Genomic DNA, 24,046 nt, shown 5'->3' with positions numbered 1-24,046 from the left:
TGTGTGTGTGTGTGTTTGTGTGGTTCTATCACATTTGTCAATTATAAATTTGTATAACTGGCAGTGAAGATCCTCAGCTAGTTTGTGACCTTAGAAATTCCCATCTTCTTAATAGTCATATCTATTTCTATTCCCCAAATTTCTAACATCAGCCGCTAATTTGTTTGCTATGGTTGTATTTTTGTCATGTTGAGAATATTATGTGTGGAATCATCCACTTTGGAGATTGATTTTTTTTTTCATTCAGCAAAATGATTTAGTAGTTCATGGAAGGTATTGCATGTGTCAGTAATTTATTCTCATGCTGAATATCTTCATGCTGTACATGTACCATGGTTTATTATCTATTGAGGAACATTGTGACTGTTTCCCCTTTTATCTATACAAATAAAATGATTATATTCACATGTGTACAGGTTTTTTTGTGCTGGCATAAAATTTTATTCTTTAGGATACATGCCCAGCAGTATGATTGCTAGAATGGATGTTTGAAATTCTTTTTTCAATTTTTTTCTTGTAAATATAAATTCACTTTTAAAACTGAGGTAATTTGTGGGGATAAGGTCATAATTTGATATGGGTATATTACCTGATGTTTAAAACAAAGTGAACACCTTTATCCCCATGTATTATTTCATTATGGTGAAAATATTCAAAGTCCTCTCTTCTAAGTTTTCAGAATATACGGCACATTATTTTTATCTATAGTCCCCTATTGTGCCATATCGTACTCCTGATTATAGCTTAGTCCCCTTTGCTTAACCTCTCCCCACCCCACCCCTTCCCTGCTCTCTCCAGTCATACTTTCTACTTTTCATCACCATTCTGCTCTCAACTTCTCTTTTCAGGGAAGTCAAACTCCTTTCCAGATGACTGTTTTCTATTTGCAGCCAGCAGTATCTGAGAAACTCAGTTCTCTCTATTCTCCTCAGCTACCGGTGCAGTCATTAATTTTTTATGTTATGTTAGTAAGTGTAATAGGTAAATGCGCCATAGTCTGACGGGCCACTGTGGTCTTCATCTGTACCCCCGGATTGTTAGTGATAGTGATCACTGTAATGCTTGTTTCTCATCAGCATATCCTCGTCATTGAAACATCTCTGTATGTTTTACAAGTTGGATTATTTTGTTCCTTAGTTTACATTTTTACTGCACAGTATTAAAAGTGCTCTACACTTTCTGGAGTGTCAGATCTCTGGTTTATCATTTCATCTTCTCAACAACAACTTTCACATGGGAAGTTTTTAGTTCTGATGAAGACCAGTTTATTTATTTTCCTTTTATGGAGACTGATTTTGGAGTATCTCTAAGAAATGTTAAGGTGTTCTAATTACTGAGGATTTTCTTCTAAAAGTTTTATAACTTTATGTTTTACATTTTAAATCACTATGGTTAATTTTATATATAATCAAGGTGTGAGAATTGTAATCTATCCTCCCCTCCCATCTCCAATTATGTCACCACAAGTTATTGAACAGATAAACTCCTCTACTGAATTATATTTATTCAGTTTTCAGAAATTCATTGTGTTGATTAGTGTGCGGTACTTATGGATTCTCTATTTTGTTTGTCTGTGTGTTATCCCTCGGTCAGTGCTTCGTTTGATTACTGCAGGTATGTAATACGTCTTGAAATTGAAGAGAGCAATTCATCCTCTTTATTCTTCACTCTTGTTCATTTGTTTATATATATATATATGTAACTTTTAGAAAAATGTTTTCTATATCTAAAAGAAAAAATCATAACCTGGCGTGGTGGCACATGCCTGTAATTCCAGCACTTGGGAGGCTGAGGTGGGAAGATTGCCAAGCGTCCAAGGTCAGCCTGCTCTACAAAGTGACTTCAAAACCAGCTTGGACCACACAGTGAGACCCTGTCTCAGGAAACTCATTAATAAATAAATAAATGAAGAAAATATTGTGGGGACATTGGTGGCAATGATGTTACTAATATATGTCTGTTTGGAAAGAACTGGACATATTTTCTATGTCAAATCTGCCAATCCATTGACGTAATATGTCTTTCATATATTTAGAGATCTTCTTTAATGTCTTATATAATTGATTTCTAGGGGTTAACATTTGAATCCTGAAAATAATTTTTTCGGTTAACACCAAAATATTTTATTTTATTTTTTGATCATTGTAAATGGTACTGTATTTTTAAATTTTATTTTTCCTATGTTCATTGCTACTCTGCAGAGACAAGTGATTTTTTTGTGATATGTCTTCTGACTAGTTAACAGTTTAGTAGTTTTAGAATTATTTTTTCTGATGGTTTTCTTAAGATTTTCTGTGTATAGCATCATATCATCTATGAAAAGGAGAAACGTGTTTCTTCTTTTCTAATCTGTAATGTTTTCTTTTCTTTCCTTTTGGTACTAGGGATCAAACTTGGGACCTTGCACTTGTAAAGCAGGTGGAGGAACCACTGAGCTAAATCCCCAGCCATGTTTTCTTTTCTTGACAGTTTCAGCAGCTAGTACTTCTAGCACTCTGATGAATAGCAGTGGTGTGAATGGATTTCTTTGCTTCATTCTAGATCTAAGGGCACAGGGTGTTCTGTATTCCACCATATGGATGATGTGAGATGGAGGTACTCTGTATATGTTTTTTATCCTTGTGGAAAACTTCCTATAATTAGTAGTTTTCTAAAAAACTTTTTAAAATCACCTATGAGTATTGAATTTTGCCAAATATTTTACTGCATCAATTGATAAACTCATGTGATTTTTTTTTTTTGCCTCTTAGTATGGATGATTGCATTGATTGATTTTTTCCAATATTGAACCACTATTTTGTGTGTGGTATTAACTCTTCTTGGTCCTGCCAGTTAATATGTCTCTTTTTAAAAAAAAATTCTCTTATATTTATTTGATGCTTTTACTTCTTTGTCTGAGAAATGTCTGTTCATTTCAAATGCCCATTTTTGAATCAGGTCATTATATTTGGGGGGAGTCTGATTTTTTTGAGTTATTTATATATTCTAGATAATAGTCCTTTGTCTGAGGAGCAGCTGGTAAAAATTTTTTCCCACATTGTAGGTTGTCTCTTAGTTCTATTGATGGTTTCTTTTGCAGAAGCTTTTTAGTAAGGTGAGATCCCAGTTGTTGATTCTTTCTTCTAGTTTCCATGCTACTGAGGATTTGTTCATAAAGTCTTTTCCTATGCCATTGTCTTCAAGAGTTCTGCCTAACTTATGTTCCAGCAAATTTAGTGACTCTTTTTTAATATTTAGATCTTTAATCCACTTGGATTTTAGTTTAGTGCATGGTGAAAGATAAGGGTCTAGTTTTAATCTGTGGCAGGTTGAAATCCAGTTTTTCCAACACCATTTATTAAAGAGGCTATCTTGCCTCCAGTGAGGGTGGTCGGCTACTTTGTCAAAGATGAGGTAGCTGAGTACATCTGGAGTTGTTTCTGTATCTTCCACCCTATTCCACTGATCCTCAGTTCTGTTTCTTTGCCAGTACCATGCTGATTTTATCACAGTGGCTTTGTAGTATAGTTTCAAATTGGGAATTGTTATACCTGCTGCCATGTCTCTGTTGCCTAGTAAATATATGAAAAAATGTTCCACATCATTGGTCATTGGAGAGATGCAGATGAAAACAACCCTGAGATTCCACCTCATCCCACAAAGAATGGCTGTTATCAAGAAATCAACCAATAATAAATGTTGGCCGGGTTGTGGTGAGAAAGGAACCCTTCTCTATTGTTGGTGGGAGTGCAGACTGGTGCAACCACTATGGAAATCAATATGGAGATACCTCATAGAACTGGGATTAGAGGTTCCATTTGACCCAGCCATCCCTCTGCTGGGTATCTTTCCAAAAGAATTAAAAGAATCATACCACAGTGATATATGTGCACCCATGTTTATAGCAGCACAGTTTGTAATAGCTAAAACTTGGAAACAGCCCATTTGCCCATCAGTTGGATACTGGATAAAGAAGATGTGGTTTTTCTATAATATGGAATACTACTCAGCCATAAAGGATGAGAAATTAGAGTCATTCATAGGAAAATGGATGCATATTGAGGATATACTCAAGTGAAATAAATAAGTCATACATGTATAAATACTGAATAGTTTTACTGGTGTGAAAAACTATAATTGTACATAAGATCAGGGATAAAGGTATAGGGGAAGTGGGAAGGTTAGGAGAAAGGAAATAAGGGAAAAGAAAAAAATATGAGAAAATGAAAAAATGGAAATAAAATATTTGTAAATAAGGAAGCGAGGAGGGGATAAAGAGGTAAGGGGAAAAAATGAGAACTGGGACCTGCCATGTAAAGGTACAAGATCCCAATGATGAATGTAACTGTACTGTATACCTAAAACGTACCAAAAAACTCAATAGTGAGAAAGAAATTTCTCTTTTATGTATTGCTGAATTCAATTTGCTAATATTTTGTTAATGATTATTTTTAATAACTAAACATGAGAACCATTAGTGTACAATTCTCTTTTTTTTCTTCCTTTCTTTTTTTATTTTTATTTTTATTTTTTTTGGTTTTCGTGTCAGGTAATGCCAACATCATAAAATGTATTGAGATATTCTCCTTCATCTTTAGTTTTATGGAACAGATGATGGATTATGTAAAGTTTTGTGTTACTTCAAATATTTAATGTGATTGTCTAGTATTGGCCAGGAGATTTCTTTTTTGGAAAGTTTTTAAAATTACAGATTAATAGGTTTAATGAATACAGTTGTACTCAAATGATCAACTTTGTTAAGTAAGTTATGTTTTTGTTTTTCCAAAAATTGTTCCATTTCTTGTAAGAAGTCAAATTTGTCCATGTTGAATTATGTCAGTTCCCTATAATCTTTTGAACATCTACACGACCTTAGTAACTTCCTTGTTTTGTATCTGATTTTGGTACTTTGGGTTATCTTTCTTTTTTCTTTATTAGTTTTGTTAGAGGTTTTTTATTCTCATTTTATCAAAACATTGGACTTTTTACTTCATTATTTTTCTCCATTAAGTTTTTATATCATTTTCCATTATATTTTGATCTCTATATCATTTTATTTCTTCTCTTTGGTTTTATTGTGGGTTTCTTTTGAAGTAGAATTTAGATTCTTGATTTGAGATTTTTTATGTAAGCATTTGGTGTTCTAAATTGCCCTCTTGACACTGTTTTGACTTCATCCCACAAATTTTGATATATTGTGCTTCTATTTCCATTTAGTTTAATGTATTTTTTATTTCCCTTGAGATTTTTGTCATTAAGTCTTGGATTATTTAGGAGTGTATTTTTAGTTTTTTAATGATTGGAAATTTTCTTTTTCCTGATTTTGATTTCTAGTTTGAATCACATTGTGATTCAAGAACATACTCTTTATCTGTTCAGTTCTTCCAATTTGTGAATGTTTAATTTATAACCCAGGATATTATCAAGTTTGAGAAATGATCCAGGGGCATTTGAAAAGAATGTATATGCTGCTGCTTTTGGTTGGATTAGAGCTTCTCATTTGAGAGTATAGTTGATTTCTTTTATATCTTTAGTTATTTTCTGCCTAGTTTTCTTTTGATTTTTTGATGGATTAACAATGAGATAGACTGAAAATAAATTTTGATTATTCAAGACAAGAGTGGTGTGCTCGACTAGGAGAGGTGGCATATACAGCTATTGGTACAGGCCCTCACTTACTTGTGGCAATGGTAAGGGAATATGTGAGAGTCATCACAGATGCAGTTTTTTCCATTGACTACCCCCAGGCTATGGTTTATTTCTTTTCCATTAAACTCTGTTTCATATATAGCCCAGCAGCTAGTCAACCTTCACCCTACCTTGGCCACACCGTTTCCTCATGTTTTCACGCCCAACAGGCCAGTTTACTTGGAGAAGGATCTAGAACTACCTTGATTTCAGTAGGCTTAGAATTTCAAAATCCTTATGATTAGAGTAGCGGAGTTCACACATGCATGTCTAGTGCAGTGTTGGAGAGGTTATGTCGTGTTTCTATGCCTCAGTTGCCTCTTCTGTGAAGTGAATGAGAGGAATCACATTACTCTTCAGCATCCTTCAGATTTAAAATATTTATTCTGCAAGGATACATTTAAATTACCATTGCACAAGATTCATAAATTTGTCACCCTATTTTCCCCATGATAATTATGCGAGGCTATTCAGTATGAAGAGTCTGAAGCAGTTGTATATTTACATGGGAAGAGATGTTTTAGAAAATATTCCTAATTTCCTTACTGTCAAACTCTGAGGTGGACCTTAAAAATAGTAAGTAAGAATCATTCCTTTCACTTGCAAGCAAATTTAGTCCAGGTGATACTTTGCATAGAAAGAGCTAGGACTCAGAGAAGCATCTTCCATCACAGTCTCATCACGTTTGTCCTCCGTGCTAGGAAATGACGTGAGTAGAAAGTGAGTGAGCTCTGCTTCCAGCTCATATGTCTCTGCCCCTATAGTGAGGTCATTTAACTACTGTGCTATTTGTAGAAACACAAGGCAAGCCTATTCAGAATCAGAGCAAACCCCTCACCCCATGCGGAGACACAACACTACACTTGAAATGCAATATACTGATATTCTGTCACATGCAACAAGCAAGCTGAATTCATAGTCTAGAATTGTACAGTAGTTCCCTCCTATTCTTTGGAAGAATATTCTAGGACCCCCAGTGAGTGCCTAAAACTATGCAGATACTCCACTTAATGTTCTTTGTTTTTTCTTCTACATATATACTTAGGCCAATAAAGTTTATGCATAAATTGAGACAGATTAACAATACTAAAATGCACTTATAGCAATATATTGTAATAAAAGTTATGTGAATGTATTTAACTATTTTTGCACAATGACTGTCCACAGGAACTGGAACTGTGAAATCAAGACATTGGCTAGGGAGGTCTGTGTATTTTCCCATTGTGTACATAAAGAACTGTGAATTTTCCAAATAAAATAGCACACATACACACTAAGCATGGTGGCTCTTTTAAAGCATCCTGTCACTTGGTCCTCATTAGTCATTTGTTTCACAGGAGAATAGCTCTGTACTGTCTTGAGTGAAGGAGATTTTTTAAAAAATTAAGTAAAGCAGGACTTTAGCCTTCCATCTTGGACATTGCCATGATCCTCGAAATGACTCAAGATGCCTATTACTGTCTTATTTAAATGCTAGATAGAGTTTTCTTGGCAGAATCTAGCAACTTGCTGGTACTCAATTAGAGAATAGTAACTAAGAATAGCAACCGGTAAAAAAGATACTGAATTAGATACCATTTTCTTTCATGGCCCAGAAGGGCTCTGCTTTAAAGGTGAATTTTCCAGAAAAATCTGAATTCTTTCTGTGATTCTTTAAAAAAGAAAAGACTAGCCTACTTCCATAATCATTTTGTGACCTGTATCAGTCAGTGCTTACTACAGAAGTACATTTAATGCAAGATATACAAATATATAAGAATTTTCAAGATTGATTTACATTGGCTGCCCACAGAGTCAGGCATGGAAGAGTACAAAAGATCTGTCTGTGCACTGGAGATCTGCAGGATCTAGTCAAAGGCCGGAAGCTCAGGGTAGTGTCCCGTGTGAGTCCATAAAGAGACTGAAGAGTCTGTAGTAGAAGGCTGAAGTGCCTGTGCTGGAGGCTGAAGAGTCTGCTCTGGAAGGCTGGAGTCTGTACTGCAAGCCAGGAGACAATGTCCAAGGTGAAGGTGAAGACTAGTGCTCCTCCAAACAAACAGAAGCAGTCATTCTTTATTCGTTTCGATTTTATACCATTCTGGCAATAGTGCTCCCTAGGATTGGTCTTCCACACCCAGAATTATGCTGAACCAATTTAGTTGGCTCTTTCTTACTCAGGTTGATGCAATCAGTCAACTATTACAAGTCTTCATTGAGGTACAGTGATCTGAAATCTACATACAGTGCAGTATATGAATTTACCATGAGTTTTTGGAGTTGCTGGTTTATTTGCTCACAACCTTCTCACTTCCTCAAGTAGCCAGTCAGTCAGTGCATCCTGGGTATTCTTTCTTCATCAAGCCTGAACTGGCCTCTGGGAAAGTGTGGAGGGGGGCAAAATTTGGAGCTGATGGTGAGGGACAGAAGAAGGTGATCTCCTGATAGCACTTCAAAATAGACATTGGAAATCCCACTCTGGAGCAAATTGAGACTGTTAATGTGAAATCGTGAAAATTCTATTTTGATTCTGGGACAGTGACACAAAGAGGCCTGGCCTGTTTCTGATCTTTCTTTCCACAAGCTCTGAATCACATGCAGGTTACCACACCTCCTGTTTTTCTCATGTGCACTCTTGCTTTTGCGGTGGCCTTAGACCATTTCTTCCACTTCTGCACTGAGCTCTCTTGCACCTTCTCCAAGCCTAGATGTGATCTTCCAGGAAGATCTTTCCTTCATGGCCTGGCTTTCCCTCACCTCCCAACCAGAGTGAATCCTGTGCATCTCCCCTGAGTTTCCTCCAGTATTAGTCTTTTCACCTTTAAAACAGGACTTGCAAATTTTGAAGGGTTGCCTTGAGTATGACATGATGTGATGTGGCCACAGAAGTGTGTCGGCAACATTATTGCTTACTTTACACAATCCATAGCTGAGAAAAGGTCCTGTCTTTACTTATGAATAGTCCCCACTTCCTGACTTGAGATGAGTATGTATATGTTGCAGTCTTCCAGGATATGAAGTCCAAGTACAGCCCCAAGATCCAACATCAGAAGATACATTAAATGTCTTACCACTGTTACTGTGAACAGCAAATAGATGGAATCACGATGATTTGCTTATGGTAAATGGAAGTAATATATCTGTATGGAATCATCTCGTTCCCATATTGCAATTTGTGATAATTATGTTTTTAAAATTCAGACTTTGTTTTTAGCTATTTTCTTTCTTCAACTTGTAAATTTTAGATGTTTCTCTTTTAATTTCTCTCTATAACTGTACATCACTTTAAGCAAAGCTGAAGCCATATTGTTTCCTGGTTCAGGGTTGTGCTGGATATCATTTGTCTGGGGAATAGGTCTTGTTTTGTGAGCTAGGAAAGGCTGAGGGAGGATAAACTTTTAAATTTAAAAAAACAACAACAACAACAGAAAAGAAGAGAAATGACCAAAGTGTTTTTCTCTTCCATCAGTGTTTCAAGAAATTTTAACCACTTTCCTGAACATAGATTATTAAGCTACAGAATTCTGTGTACGAGATCATGTTGGGAAAAATAGAAATTTAGACATTGACTTTTAAAGGTTAACGGATATTCTGATGAAGTGGGCAGTACATAGAAATGATGGATGGATTAGTTTGACTAAGAAAACCTATCGCAGTAATCTTCTCCTGGTTATATTCATGGATAGAAGGCTTAATGCTCTGCTCTTCCTCTCCAGGTGTTTCCATATCTGAACTTTCGCAGGAGAGGGATAATGAGTCATAACTGGTCCTGTTTTCTTTCCATGCACCCGTGTGTGTGTGTGTGTGTGTTTGTGTGTGTTAACAATTCCACCCTTTTTTTCAGTGACCCATCAAGACTGTGGTGTATTACTACTGACGGATGGGATGTTTAGAGGGAAAAGGAAGGAAGTAGGTCAGAAAGAAAAGAAAGGGAAAAGAAGATGATGACAGAGAGAAAAAAAGGTTGAACTTTGTTGATATTATTTTTGTAGGTGGCATAAAGGACTTTTGGAGAAGAGATTTAAGAGAGTACTTGTGGGGGTTGTACAAGGGACACGGAGGGAAGTGTAATTGGAGATTGAAGGAAGCACTGAGAAAATCAGACCTGTTAAAGTGCTGAGAGCAAGCTTGTGTTTAAATCGTCCGTACACAGTGAGGGTTAGCCTGAGTGTTCGTGACAGGTACTGTTTAGATTGAAGTACTGGTTAATATTTAGTCTACTTTTCACATGTGTAGACACCTTCCACACACACACACACACACACACACACACACGATGAAAGGAGAAAAGGAAAATAAAGGAGATAAAGGAATGGAAGAGAAGAAAAAATACCCAAAGTTCCAAGTTACAAAAACATGACATTTAAAGTGTCTTCTCAGCTCTGTTTACACTGCAGTCTGAATTCAACCAGTGAGTGCTTTCCCCTTCGTTTACGAACTGAGAAGCTGATTTGTATAGGGGTATCCACACTCCGCAGAAAGTCACTGAGCCCACAGGCTTCCTTTCTCTTCCTTTATCAGACCACAGCCCTATTAGGAGTTTACTGAGCCACCCCTCTCCTTGATTCATCCTCTTACCTGGCGTGAATGAGAAGGCTTGGGGTGTGGAGGACATCTGAGCAGCCCAGCCAGGGGTACTTTCAAGTCGCCCCTGTAGGTTTGGCTAGTGGAGGCTTTGACCCTTGACTTATAGTTGGTCACTTTCAGTTGAGTTGGAGGGGAGGATGCAGTGGTTGGGTCTGTATCCAGTCTCTTGCTGATTTCCAGAAGGGCTTTTTTCGTTTCTCCTTCTTTACATCCTCCATAATTCTTGTGCCACTGTTCTCCCTTTCTGTAAGGCTCTGGCCAGTGCAGTGCTACACCATCTGGCTAAGCTGCATCTCCCCAACTCTTTCCCACGTCTCTCTCTGCACCCAAGAAAGCTCCTTTTTCTGTGTGAACTCTGTGGTGCCCAACACCGGCGTGCTTTGCAGTGTTTGGCTGAGGGTGAGAACAGTGGGTGTCCAGTGGGATGTTCTGTGGACACAGCTGCCCTTGTCTGGGAGGACAAAGGCAGTGCCTGCTCAGGTGCTGCCCCAGCTACTTATCTCCCTGTCCTTCTGTCAGATCATGTGCCACCGTTCAGTGCTGTCTAGCTCTAGGTCGCCAGTCAGTGCCCCATCCTCCTTCCTCACTCTTCCAAAGGCTCCCGTGCTGGATGTCTCTGTCCTTGGGGTGACACTGTGGCTTCCAGTTTCCCTGGTGCCCTAACATCTGAATGCCTGGCTCACTGGGCTCCCTCTCTGCAGGAACAGAGAGTGGGTTAGGAGCCTGTCCCAGTGGTGTGGCCTCTGCTGCAGTTCGGACTCTTCCCTCAGGAGGCTAGGTTCACTCCTGAGATGAGGTTTTTGCCAGCCAGGCTTACTGGGCCCGGACGCAACAGCAGGGCACTGGTGTGAACTCAGGTGACACAGACACACGCCCAATAGGCAGGGTGGGAGAGGCTTCTGCCCACTCCAGGTCCTGTTCCTGGATGAGGAAGGGAGAGAGGAAATAAACCGATACTGGGATCATGACTCTGACTTCTAGTAGGTCAGGAGTGAGTTTTGTTGCAGATAATTTATTTCAGAACTGCAAAGAACACTAACAAATACAGGTTAAAGTATGATTAAAATGTTTTTTCATTTCTTCAGTTTTGTTTCAGAGAGTGTCATTGTATATTTAGCTGGCCAGGAATTTGAGACCTTCCTGCCTCAGCCTCCTGAGTAGCTGAGACTATAAGCCCACCTGTTTTAAATTTTTAAAAGTGGAAACAAATGTATCTATTTATGAGGTACCGTGTGATGTTTTGCTACATATACACACTGTGTAATGTGCAAATCAGGGTAAGCATCTGTCTCCTCAGACATTTATCCTTTTTTCATGAGGGAAAGTATTCAGAAACCTTTCTTCTAGATTTCTGAAATGTACAGTTCATTATTTTATCTCCTCAGGTATGGTACACACCTAAAATTACTTCTAGCTCTAACTGACTACTCATTGATCAACCTTTCCTCATTTTGTTCTCTCTTTGGACGCTGATAACCACATCCTCTTCTCCTTGGATGCCAGTAACCATCATCGTATTTGTAACTTCTGTGAGGTCAACATTTTTACATTCCATATATGAGTGAGACATGATTTTCAAACACTGCTTTTCCTGTGGCTCTTTGATATCTTTCAGTGGAAAATTTTAACATTTATTCTGCTACGGAACTCTAAGATGAATGCTTAAGAACTCCAGGTCACAGATGTGACTTATGAGAGAGGATTAGATTACAGTAGAAGAGAGAGGAAGCCTCTCATCATCCCCTTCCTGAGAGCTGGTCCTGTGTCTGCAAATGGAGTAGTTCTGCCACAGGGGTTTGAGAGCTCTTTTTTTTTTTTTTTGGTTTTTTTGAGACAGGGTTTCACTATGTAGTTGAGTCTGACCTGGAACTCACTATGTAGCCCAGGCTGGTCTCGAACTCACAGCGATCCTCCTGCCTCAGCCTCCTGAGTGCTGGGATTACAGGCATGTGCCACCACGTCCGGCTCGGTTTGAGAGTTCTAGTTGGAATACTCTGTTTAGATTTTACATGTGTTAAGGCAAGTCTATAAAAATAATCAAGTGTATTAAATATTATGATTGGTGGTGTATGTAGACTACTGATTGCTTCTGATTGCTTCCATATTTTAAGAATATATGTCCAAAGAAGAGGGAGTTGGAAATGGAGCATTGGGTATTTTAGGTCCTTAAGCCCAGGGTACACTGATGGCCCACAATCTAATTGCTCCAAGATTGTTAGTGAGGGTTAGATTATCTCCGACTACCTGTCTTGGTCAATTTCTTTGTCACTGTGACAGATATCTGATACTCCCAGCTTAGGGGAAAATGTTTACTTTGGTTCACAGTTTTTAGAAAATTCAGTCCATAATCTGCTGGCTCCAAGGCAGCGAAGGCCTGGTGGAAGGGCCTGGGAAGAGGACAGCTGTGCATCCCGTGGCTGCCAGGAAGCAGTGAAGGGAGCAGCTGGGATGCAGATGCACCCTTCCAGACCACAGCTCCAGTGACCCGTATCTGCTCCCCAGACCCCTCCTCTAGGAGCACATTCAGCTCTGAACGTTTCAGTGGATGTACTCATGAGTACAGCACCCCCATGACTCAGTCCTCCAAACCCAGCCTTGAACACATGAGCTTTTTTGGAGACATTCTAGATCTAAACCATAACACTATTCCAGTCCAAATAGCCTTTCTTTTCTGAGTGCACATCAGGTACCACTGCAGACTGTACCTATAGCTTACATTGTCTAGTTGTCCTCCAAATCCACAGCCTAGCATGCAGACCAGTAAGTTGTCTCTATCTGGCAATTGCAATATATTCAGAAAATAATTCAAATGTATTCATTCACCTCGTTCTCAGAACAGATGTGGGAGGAGAGGAAACAGACATTCTTAATTGCTGTGCTTTAAGTAAAAGCTATTACTGCAGAAGTAGTTAACTGATTCTCCCACAAAGTTAATTCAAATGCAGAAGGGAGGTAGAGAACAAATTCTGTGGAGAAATTATACCTGTCTCCTCTAATGAGACTAATTAGACATCCGTGGGCCTTAGGGTTAAGCCCTCAGCTCCACACTTGTTGGCAGGTGACCGTTTCACTCCTGTCCCCACATTAACAGGTGAAGATCCCTCACACATGTGAGCACTTGGGATTTTACTATGGGTCTCTGTGCTAAGTCCTGTGCAAGACAAGGCTGCAGTAGAGCCACCTAGCCACTGAGCCATTTATTTACATCGTTCAGAATTTGTGTAGAATTTGATTTTTACAAGGAATGTATGAGGTGGTTTCGTTGCACGAATATATATGTAAATCATTGAAGTCACGTGACCCTAAGTATAATCTAGTGACTTTGGCTTGACTTGAATACTTAAAGTTCTTGGAATAATAAATGATTGATTCCTTATGCTTTATTCATTACTAATCCTGGAATTAAGGAAAATTGCTGAGAGTGGATTAGAGAATGTTTGGGGGAGAAAGGATGCAGTCTCAAATAATAAAGTTTTCCCCCAATTACCAGGAGATTCACTCAGAAAACTGGTAGGTTTCTAAACCCATATCCAAGCTCTGCTGTAAGAATCACATATACAGCTAGGAACTCCAGCCCATAGCGAGGTGGTGGTGAGTCAAATGCCTTGCTGCAGTTCTTCCCAGATACACAGTGTTTTGGCTTCTGCCCAGTGTGCCTTATGTGAGCCTGAAAGAATGCTCTCAGGCAGCTCCACTGTCAGAACACTTTGTCTTCTACTGAGATTTTGTCCCAGCTGTCTGCATTTCATCAGTCTGTAGTTAACACCTGGATATACAGTATTTTCCAGACCCTTTATAAAGCACTACCTTGCACATACGGGTCAGGTGTTTGTTCTATTAATTAACTAGGAGGGACCGATGTAGATGTAAAGATTATAGTTTCTTAAAAGGAATGTTGTGGTTTGAAGGGATCCTAAAGGAGATGTGTAGCCCAGCTCTTCAGAAACTTGGCATTGCATCAGAATCGCCTGGCAGAACCCAGGACTAAACACTAAGATCTTACTGACTTGGAATATGTATTTTTTTAATGACTTTAATCTTTATTGTTATCATTCTTTTGCTTACTTTGGGTTTAACTGCTGTTTTTCTTTCTTTGTAAGAGAGAAGATGAAGATAATTGATTTAAGACTTTGTTTTCTACTTTAGTGGTTAGTATTATTTATAGCTTTTAAACTTTTACTTGATTAGCATTCCACAGTCTTGATGGGTTATTTCAGTGTTAGTATGCCTCAAAGTATTTTATTTTCTTCTTTTAACGTTTTCATCAGAATATAATTGGTGTATCATTAAATGCATCCAACTAGTGTACAGTTCAGTGATTTTTAGTATATTGACAAAGCTATACAACTAGAGTGTTTTCATCATCCTGAAAGGAGAAGAGTTCTCTTTAGTAGTTATGCTCCACTGTTGTAACCTTTCTTTTCAAGCCTTTGCTAATGAATACTCTGTAGATTTGCCTATTCTGGATTTAGCATATAAATGGGATCATAGAATATATGAATTTTTGTGATTGGTTTCTCTTACTTAGTATTTTTCAAGATTCATGTATGTATAGAATATATTGGCACTTAATTCATTTTTTTTTCAGCTTTAGTTGAGTTTATTGGTACATTTTAGGTATACAGTATAGTTACATTCATTGTGGGGATCTTGTACCTCTACATGACAGGTCTTGGTTCTCATTTTTTCCCCTTGTCCCTGCCCTCCCTTCACCCTCTCCTCCCCTCCCCATCTACAAACACGTTATTTCCATCTTTTCATTATCTCACATTTTTTTATTTTGACACTTAATTCTTTTCATTGCGAAGTAATATTCTGTTGTTTGGCCATATGTTCTTTATGTCTTCATTAATTGATAATGAAATTCAACAAGATATGTTGATTATTTTTCAGTTTTGTGTGCTCTGAGTAATTATGATATGAGTATATATGTACCAGTTTTGTGTGTATGTAAGATTTTATTTATCTTCAGTGTACATGTAGGGGTGGAATTGTTGGGAGAATTATTTTTAACTTCTTACTTATTTAGAAGTGTTGATTATTTTCCACATATTTGTTTATTTACCAAATTTCCTTCTGTTATTAATTTCTAATATAGTTTCATTGTTATGAGAAGAATTTTTATATGATTAAATGCTTTTACATTTATCAAGGCTTGCTTTATGAATTAGTGAAGAATTGAAATCGTCATGTGTTGTAATTGTCTTTTTACTATTTTAATTATGTCAAAATTTTCTTTATGTAATTTTGGTTATATTGACAGGTTCAAAAATATTTATATTTATTATATTTCTCAACACTTTGACCCTTTTTTGTTACGGGATATTCATAGTAGCGTTTTTATTTAAGGTGTATTTTATCGTGTGCTATTAGTATAGTTATTCTTTATCTCTTGTTTGGTGTTTGCATTATATATCATTTCCATTTTTTATTTCAAATGTGTTATATCATTGAATCTCCATTGTATTTCTTATCAGGAACATGATGTTATATTTTACTCACAGTCTCATAGTCTCTCTCCTTTGCATCTTTAATCATTCTTCTTTTAATATTAGTGTTAGTATGATTTGACTTAAGTCTGCTTTTTTTCCTCTACATGTTAACAAGTTTCTTTTTGCTTCTCTGTTCCTTATATTGAAAAAATACTTTATTTTTTTAATGATTATGCATTCTTTTAAATTTTTTTTGTTTTTGTAGCTCTCTGCTACTTTTAGCTATATTAATTTTAGGTTATATTATCTTAGTTTCAGTTCAATGTAGAAATTTACTCTAATTGGGTCTATTACTTTACCCCTTTGTATGCTGCTATACATGTTACAGTTACGTTATAAATCTAAAACAATATTTATGATTATAACTATACAATTATGTGGAATTTAAATTATATTTGGCATTTAAACGACATGCTTATTTATCATTTCTGATTCCTGTCATCTTTCTTATGAGTCAACATCTAGAGTCACTATTTACTGCAGTGTAGCTCTGTACCAACCAATCTCCTTTGAGCTCTTACTGGCAAATATATTATCTGTAATTTTGCTATTATTAGGTGTATTTAATTAAATATTTTTATTATTAACTTTTTATAGGCTCCAGAATATAATTATATACATATTGTTTTACATAATTACTTTTCAAATTAGTTAAGAAGGAAAGGGCTGAGTTATAGCTCAATGGTTAAGTGTATTCTTAGCATATACAATGCAGTGGTTTTGACCATTGCTCCAACAAACACCCCAAAAAACAAAAAAAACAAAGAAAAAGAAGATACATGTAATTATACTGTCCTTTGTAATTACCTACATAATTACCTTTATTAAGGCTCTTTGAGTTTTGTTGTCATTTTGATTTGATCAACTGTCTGTGATCACTTGCTTTTACCCTAAAGACCTTCCTCAGTGCTTTTGTTTAAGGTAGGTCTGTTGCAATAAATTCACTCCAGTTCTGTTTGTTTAGGAATCTGTTTTATCCTCATTTTTGATTCATCACTGTGAATATGCAATTCCACTCAGTTTTCTGGCCTCTTTGTTCCTGATGATAAATCAGTTGGTAATCTAATTAAGCTTATCTTGTACATGATAAATTCTTTCTTTTTTGCTGCTTGCAAAATTTTTTTCTGTATATGTGAGTCTCATCATTTGAGTACATTGTGTGAGCATGTGAATTTCTTTGTTTTTCTCTTGAAGTTTTCCAATTTTTCATGCTGTTTGGGAGTATTTTAAACTTTATTTCCTTGAGTTTTTTCTGCTCCTTTTTCTAACTCCTTTATTTCTGCTATGCCTATGATGCATATATTAATGCATTTAATAGTGCTACATTAAATATCTAAAAATCTGTTAATTTTCCTCATTTTTTTCTTTTTATTGTATTTTCTCCACTGATTATTTTCACATTTGATAAAATTTTCTTCTAGCTCAGAATCTACTATTGAACCTATCCTGTGAAGTTTTCATTTTTGTGCTTATATTTTTTCCATGCTGTATTTCCTATTTAGTTCTTTGTTTTAATTTCTATCTCTTCTGATTTTCTTTGTTTTACAAGACTTTGTTATCATACATTCCTTTACATTTTTAGATATAGTTTCCTCAGGTTATTTAATTTTGTTTAATGGCTCTTTTGAAGTGTTAGTGTTTTAAGTCCAACACTTGGGGTGTCTGACATGTAGTTTTTTTTTGCTTACTATTTTTCCTATTTATTTGTTTTCATATACATATCAATTTATTTATTTCAATTTCATATATATATTCCATATATATCATTATTAATCGTATTATATATAATGGTGATATGTTAACTTGGCTGAAGTACAAAACATCCTGGAAATTACTAAAATGTACCTCTGGGTTGGTCGTGGAGACATGATCTTGGGTACTATATGTGGTCCCTGGCTCCTTCCTCTATGGCATTGTTCCCCTGCTCTGCTTCCCAGCCATTATGAACTAAGAATCTTTGCACTGCCATCTCCTTATGGCATGATTTTTGTCCCTTGAAGCCAGCTGACCATGCATTTAATATCTGTTGAGCTATATAGAGCCCCTATTCTATTAAATTGTGGGTGTCAGGAATTGTATCCTAGTTATCGGAAAGCTTACTAACATAGAAAACTGGTACCAGAGAAATGGGGTTGTTGATGAGACTATACTTGATCATATGCTTTACATGCCTTTGGAACTATTTTGGAAAGATATGGCAGTGTAAACTAGAGAAATCCTAGAATGCTGTATGTAGAGCCTGATGGATGTTTGTGGTTAGAGTTTAGAGGACCAGACTGCTAACAGGATTTCAGACAGTAAAGGCTAGATTCAGGAAACATGAGATGGGAATGAAGATTCTGTTTGGAAATGGACTAGGTCCATGCATGTTACATGCTGAAAAAAAATTATCTACATTTTTTCCCATGTCCTGTAGAAAACTGAGATTAAGCACAATTGAATAATTTACACTAGTGCAAGAAATTTCAAGGGAGCCCAAAATTAAGGCAATTGCATGGTACTGCTACCTGTTTTTATATGATTTATAATGAGAATTGAGCAAGAAACAAAGCAAAGATGTTTGAAAAACTTAAATTTTGGCCCCAAAGGAACCATTCATAAAGTTGTGGCCAAAAGCAGTGTGGCTGCTGACAGGATTAGGACTACTAAAAAGACATCAAATATTTTGAAATGGAACAAGAAAGATGTCTTGAGGGCATTTTAGGAATCAAAAACAACCCACCAGTAGAGGCTCAAGAGTGCAAAAATGTAAATGTTTCACTTGAGAAGAGATTGCTTGCTTGAGAAGAATCTCCTAGAGAATTGGTTCCCTGGGATTCACTGTGCTTCACTATCAAGATAAATAAGTACTCGTGCAACCATGATCCAAGAGAACCTGGCTTCTGCTTCCACTGACAACAAACATTGTCATCATCTACATGATGCTGGTTTTACCAGCATGTAGAGTACATGAGTTACAGGATCATGAAGGATTCCAGAGATTTCAAATGAAGTTCCTAGGAGACCATGAAGGAGCCACTGAGAGGGCAGTTAGTGACACTATGCAAATGAAACCCAAGGTGTGCTGGTTCACCACTAAGCCCAAGGTTCGGGAAGCTGGAGAGTACCAGGAAAATGCAACACCTGAAAAGGAAAGCTTCAGGCCATGAGTGGAGCCAGCCCAAGAGAGAGGCTTTGTGGGCTACAAACAGCAAATCCATAGTGGTGGGACTGTCCCGGCCCTCTGGAACTCACATCTTACCACATTGAATGCCAGAAATGGAGCTGTAGAATTTAATGTTTGCTCTTGTGTTTTAGTTCTGTTGTTTTTGTCCTCCATTCCTTCCTTTAGGAATGTGAAAGTTTACCTTGTGCCATTTTATTAGGACATTATTTAACTTTTTATTTTTACAGAGCTTTACAGCTAAGAGTTTTATTTGAGTCTCAGAAAGGACTGACTTAGACTTCTGAAAAATGTTGGAATTATTAAAGTTTTGGGGAGAGAATTATTGTATTTCCGGTGTGTACAAAGTCATTGTAACATATTAGGTGAAATGTAAATTTGCTGTTGTCTTTTTTTTGGAGGTTAACTATGGTTTAAGGAGATGTGTGTGATGGTCAAGATACAAAGGGGTACACCGTGACCATTAATTGTGATATGTCAAGTGTCTGGATCAAGAACTGCCTAGGTAATTAAGCATATGTCTGCATCAAGGAGGCAATACCCTTCGGTACTGTTCTGGCCTGTTCCTCTCTGGCACTATTTTCCTGCTCTGCTTCCCAGCCACCAGAAACTGAGAATCTTTGTTCTACTTTGCATCTCTGCCAAAAATTTTCTGCCTTGGAGCCAGCCAACCATGGACTGAATCTCCTAAAACTGTGAGCTACACTGAGCCTCTCCTTTATGCTATAGATTTTCAGCATTGGAAATACATATAACCTATGTGTGTATATATACATTGTTTACAACTTGACACTTCAATGATAATGCTGTAGTAACTCTGGACACCAATTCTCCTTCCTCAAGAAATTCATATTATTTTTGATAGTTCTCTCTTTTATTTATTTTTTATTATTGTTAATATTTTGTAGCTTATCTAGCCAACCCTGAGAAATTTAATTCCAGGGAGACAACCTATAAAGTCTCTGTTCAGAATTTTTACCCTTATATTTGTCTTTCAGAATAGCTACTTAATGATATGCCTTGCTGCTTAGCATAACCTACTTACTTTTTGGTGAATAGTTGTCATTAGTCCCCTTAACTAGTTAATTTTTTCCCTTTATCAATGTATGCCTTTGTGTTTTAGAGTCTGTCATCACAGTTCAGAAATTTTACATTTTGCTCCATGTTCAGCTAGAGACCAGTTGCTTCTGTGATGCTTCTCTGTCACTTCTGGACTGTTAGAGCCTTGGTCACACATATATTCTTAGATTAGCAGGTTGAAATGCTTTTGTTTAAAGCCTTGTCTACTGAAGAGTTGCTGCTTGGCTAGAGTTATTTATCTTTCAGCTATTTTTGATCAGTGATTGTGTTTAAGCCTTTGTACTAGAAAGGTTCCTAGGCTTTGTTGATGTATCTGTTTGTGGCATGGGGTATTTTTTGGTTCATCTCGTTTTTCTCTTATTGCTCTAAATGGCTATTGCTTAGAGCCTGTGCACAGAACTTCTCAGGTACAAGGTTACTGTGACTCCGTGAGGTGTCCTGGTGAATATCTCTTTTTCCACTTCTCTCTGTTAAACTTCTGGTACACTGTTCTTTTGCCTTTTAATATTAGTGTCATGAAGCTAAGAGCAACCTCTTAACTGCTCTCCACCAAGATATCTATTATTTTCAACAACACCTTCAGGTATGGAATTTTCCATATTTTGTTCTAAATAATACTGTCCTCCCTGCACAAATCTTTAAAGCACTTAATCCTTTCTCTTCTCTGGGAGAGAATGTCTGTGACACTACCTAGTCCTAGAATCTGGAGCAGCATCTCACTGGATGTCCCAGAGGGACATCTCTGCTATACAAGCAGTCACTATGGTAGTTATGGTAGTGCTGATGGCGGTGGTATCTCCTGATCTTATTGGGTTGCTTCTATTTGGTATGCAGCCTTCACCCTGCAAGTGAACAAGTTTTGTGAACCAGATCTGACTGCATTAAGATTTATGAAAAGGTGCTTGGGTTAGTGACCTTCTTCCACATGTAGAAACATTATCCTGGACTCAGAGCCTAGAAAAGTGGGGAACCCTGCTGTCTCAACCAAACATACCAAGCATGAAGTATCTGAATAGAGTTTTTGTAAAGTGTATTTGGAGGTAAGGAAGAGGAAGTATTATGTAGTTCATACTGCCATAGACCAGTGGTAGTGAACCTATGGCACGCTTGTTATTTGTCTTTCTTCCAAGACAAAAGATGTTAATGTAGTAGTTTTTTTTTTTTCCTAAAATAAAACCTCAGTATTGCGGTTTTATTGTAATGTTGGCACTTCATAATAAATAAGTGGGTTTGGGTTGCAGTTTGGGCACCTGTCTCTAAACAGTTTGTCATACTGCCATAGATTGTACCTGTTCGTAACTTGATAGAGTATTTTTTGAACAAATATTTCTATATTTTCTGTATTCCCATAGAACAGTTTTTAGGGACTTTTTGTGCTTTATAAAAAATAATATTATCCAGTTAAATAGCTGTTATTTTTAGGAGAGGTTCTACTGAACTCCTTGTCCTGTCATTCTGAAAGCCTTCCTCCTTGCCTTCATTTTTGATACATGATTCTGACTTACCAGCCTCTTTTTATTTCATAACTTTAAAGAATTCTCTACTATCGTGTCAATAGCATTGTTTCTGTTGAGAAATCTGCTGTCAAACCTTAACCCTTTGTACTTCATGTGTTTTAATTAATGGATTTTGGGGGTGAGTACTGGGGATTGAACTCTGTTCCTTGGGCTTGCAAGGCGGACAGAGGCACCATTGAACAAAATCCCAGCCCTAACCTTTTTGTTATTGGATCTCAATAATTTCATTATGACGTGCTTTGGGACAGCTTTCTTAATGTTTCTCATTTCTGAGTCTCCTTGAACTTCTTGGATTTGTGAGTTTATACTTTTCATGAATTTTTAAAACTTCAGCCATTATTTCTTTAAATATATTTTTTTCATTTTTCATTTCTCCTTTCTTCACATATTTTGGAGTTACTGAAATTGTTTTATGGCTTGTTGCTTTTTTCAATTAAAATTGTTTCTTTTATATATGCTGTAGTTTAGTTGATTTCTGTTGCTGCACCTTCCAAGTTCACTACTCTTCTAATACCACGTCTAATCTGCTGCTTATTTTTTCCACTGTATTTTTTCACCTCACATTATCTTGTCTTGATTTTTAGAAGTTCGATCTAAGTCTTGTTTGTATCTTTCCTGTCTCTAACTTCTTGAATGTCCTAATTTTTGAACATATATAATACAACCAATAACTGTTAATATCTGTCTTAGTTACTCTACTCATTGCTGAGACAAAATACTCAACACCCAAAGTTAAAGGAGGAAAGGTTTATATTGGCTCACACTTTGTAGAGGTTTCAGTTCATAATTAGCTGGCTCCAGGCAGGGTGGCCTGGCAGAGGAGAAACAGTTCATGGCCGGCAGAAGGCAGCCAATAGGAAGCTATAAGAGACAAGCAACAACAGCAGCCTTCTTTCTGTCTCTTGCACTATATCCAGGCTACATGCCCTTAGGACAGGTAACACTCATACCCATGGTGGGCCTTCACATCATCCATATGCAAAACTATGCCATACCAATCAGTGGACTAATTTAGCAATCACACACCTTTAATCCCAGAATCACACACTCTAAATCCAGCCATCCCTGCAAAAGCCCCATCAATGACTACAAGAGGTTTTGAGGGGGACATCTAGACACAAGACATAACATTCTACCCCTGACCTCCCAAAGATTCAGGTACATCCCTTTATATAAAGGGCATTTAGTTCATCTCTCAGAGTTGCAAAAGTCCTAGCAGTTTCAGCATTGCTAAAAAGTCCCAGTGTAAAGTCTCCTCTGAGATATGAGGCAAACACTTAGCTGCAAGTGCCTGTAAATAAAATGAAAGCTAAACACTTCCAATGTACAGTATCACAAGATAAACATTTCGATTCCACAGGTGGATATCCAAGTAGGTGGATACAAATGAATGTGACTAAAGAACATCCAAAATCCAGCAGGGCAAATATTAAGTCCTGTAGTTCCATGTCCAACGTCCAAGGGAATCTGTGGCAAGATGCGAACTCCAGTTGCTGTAGCTCCCACAGCTTCTCTCTTGGGCTGACTTTGCTCACTTCTTACAGCTTTCCTCAGATGATCCATGCTCCTGGCTTCTTTAATCTTCTAGGGTTTCCACTGAACCTTCAACTTCACACTCACGACTTCGCATGCTGCCCTCTCAGGGGTACACTACATGGCCTCTCAGGCCTTCTTCTGAAATCTAGGTGGAAGCCTTCCTGACCCTACAACTCTTGCACTCTGAATACACCTAAAACCAGCACCACATGGATGATGCCAAGGACAGCTGCTAGGTGCAGCAGTAGCCAGACTTCCTACTCTCTTCGCAGTAGGGATTGAGTGCCTGTGAATCAAATTCTGAGGAACAGCTTCCATAGGCTGCCATCATTCTGGAACATGGTTCTCTGGGGCTTTCTTTTCAAAGCAAAATCTTTCACTTTTACAATTTTGAGGCTGCAGAGGTTGGAATCATACAGCTTCTTATGATGTCCTCAGGTCATCTTTTCTGTTGTCTTCTGAAATAGTTGACTTTTCCTTGCTAGTCTTTTTGGCGACCAATATCTCTTGTCTTCATCTTTTTAGGCTGCAGCTTTACTGGGGTTTTCTTTCTGGCCAAACTTAAAACATTTTAAATCATTTTGCTTGGCTCTTTGCTCTTAATTCTCAACATGAACCTGACTGCAAGTTCCTAACAGTAGCCATGGCACTTCCTCAACATTAGACTACCTTGAAATTTCTTCTGCCAGATTAATGAATCTACTATTCTTAAATCTTAGTCTCAAACAAAGTTGACAAAGTAGTGAAAAAGCAAGCAGCAAGCTTCAAGCTACAAGTGAAAAGCAGCAACCCTCTTTCTATCCCTTATATTTTACTCATGCTACCTACTCTCAGGATGGGTAGCCCTCACACCCTTAATCGTAGTGTCACACCATAAATGAATCCCAGCATCACATCCTGGATCCCAGCATCACAAATCCTAGATGCAGCCCCTTCCAGAAACCCCACCTATGACCACCTCTGGTTTTGGGAGGTGCATCTAGACACAAACCACAACAATATCCTTATTTCTAATTTTAATATTTGTA

The 24,046-nt window shown here is 37.4% G+C and overlaps 1 protein-coding gene across 2 annotated transcripts in view; it reads left to right on the top strand.

Moving 5' to 3' along the window:
* Positions 1 to 24,046, top strand: part of Gabrg3 (gamma-aminobutyric acid type A receptor subunit gamma3) — a 490,937-nt gene that overhangs the window by 6,076 nt on the left and 460,815 nt on the right. The gene's annotated exons all lie outside the window — the stretch shown is intronic.

Source organism: Fukomys damarensis, unplaced genomic scaffold (assembly GCF_012274545.1).
Source record: "Fukomys damarensis isolate Sample0158 unplaced genomic scaffold, DMR_v1.0_HiC HiC_scaffold_7, whole genome shotgun sequence".
Classification (NCBI taxonomy): Eukaryota; Metazoa; Chordata; class Mammalia; order Rodentia; family Bathyergidae; genus Fukomys; species Fukomys damarensis.
Note: the sequence above shows the minus strand (reverse complement) of the source record. Positions and strands in the feature narration are given on the sequence as shown.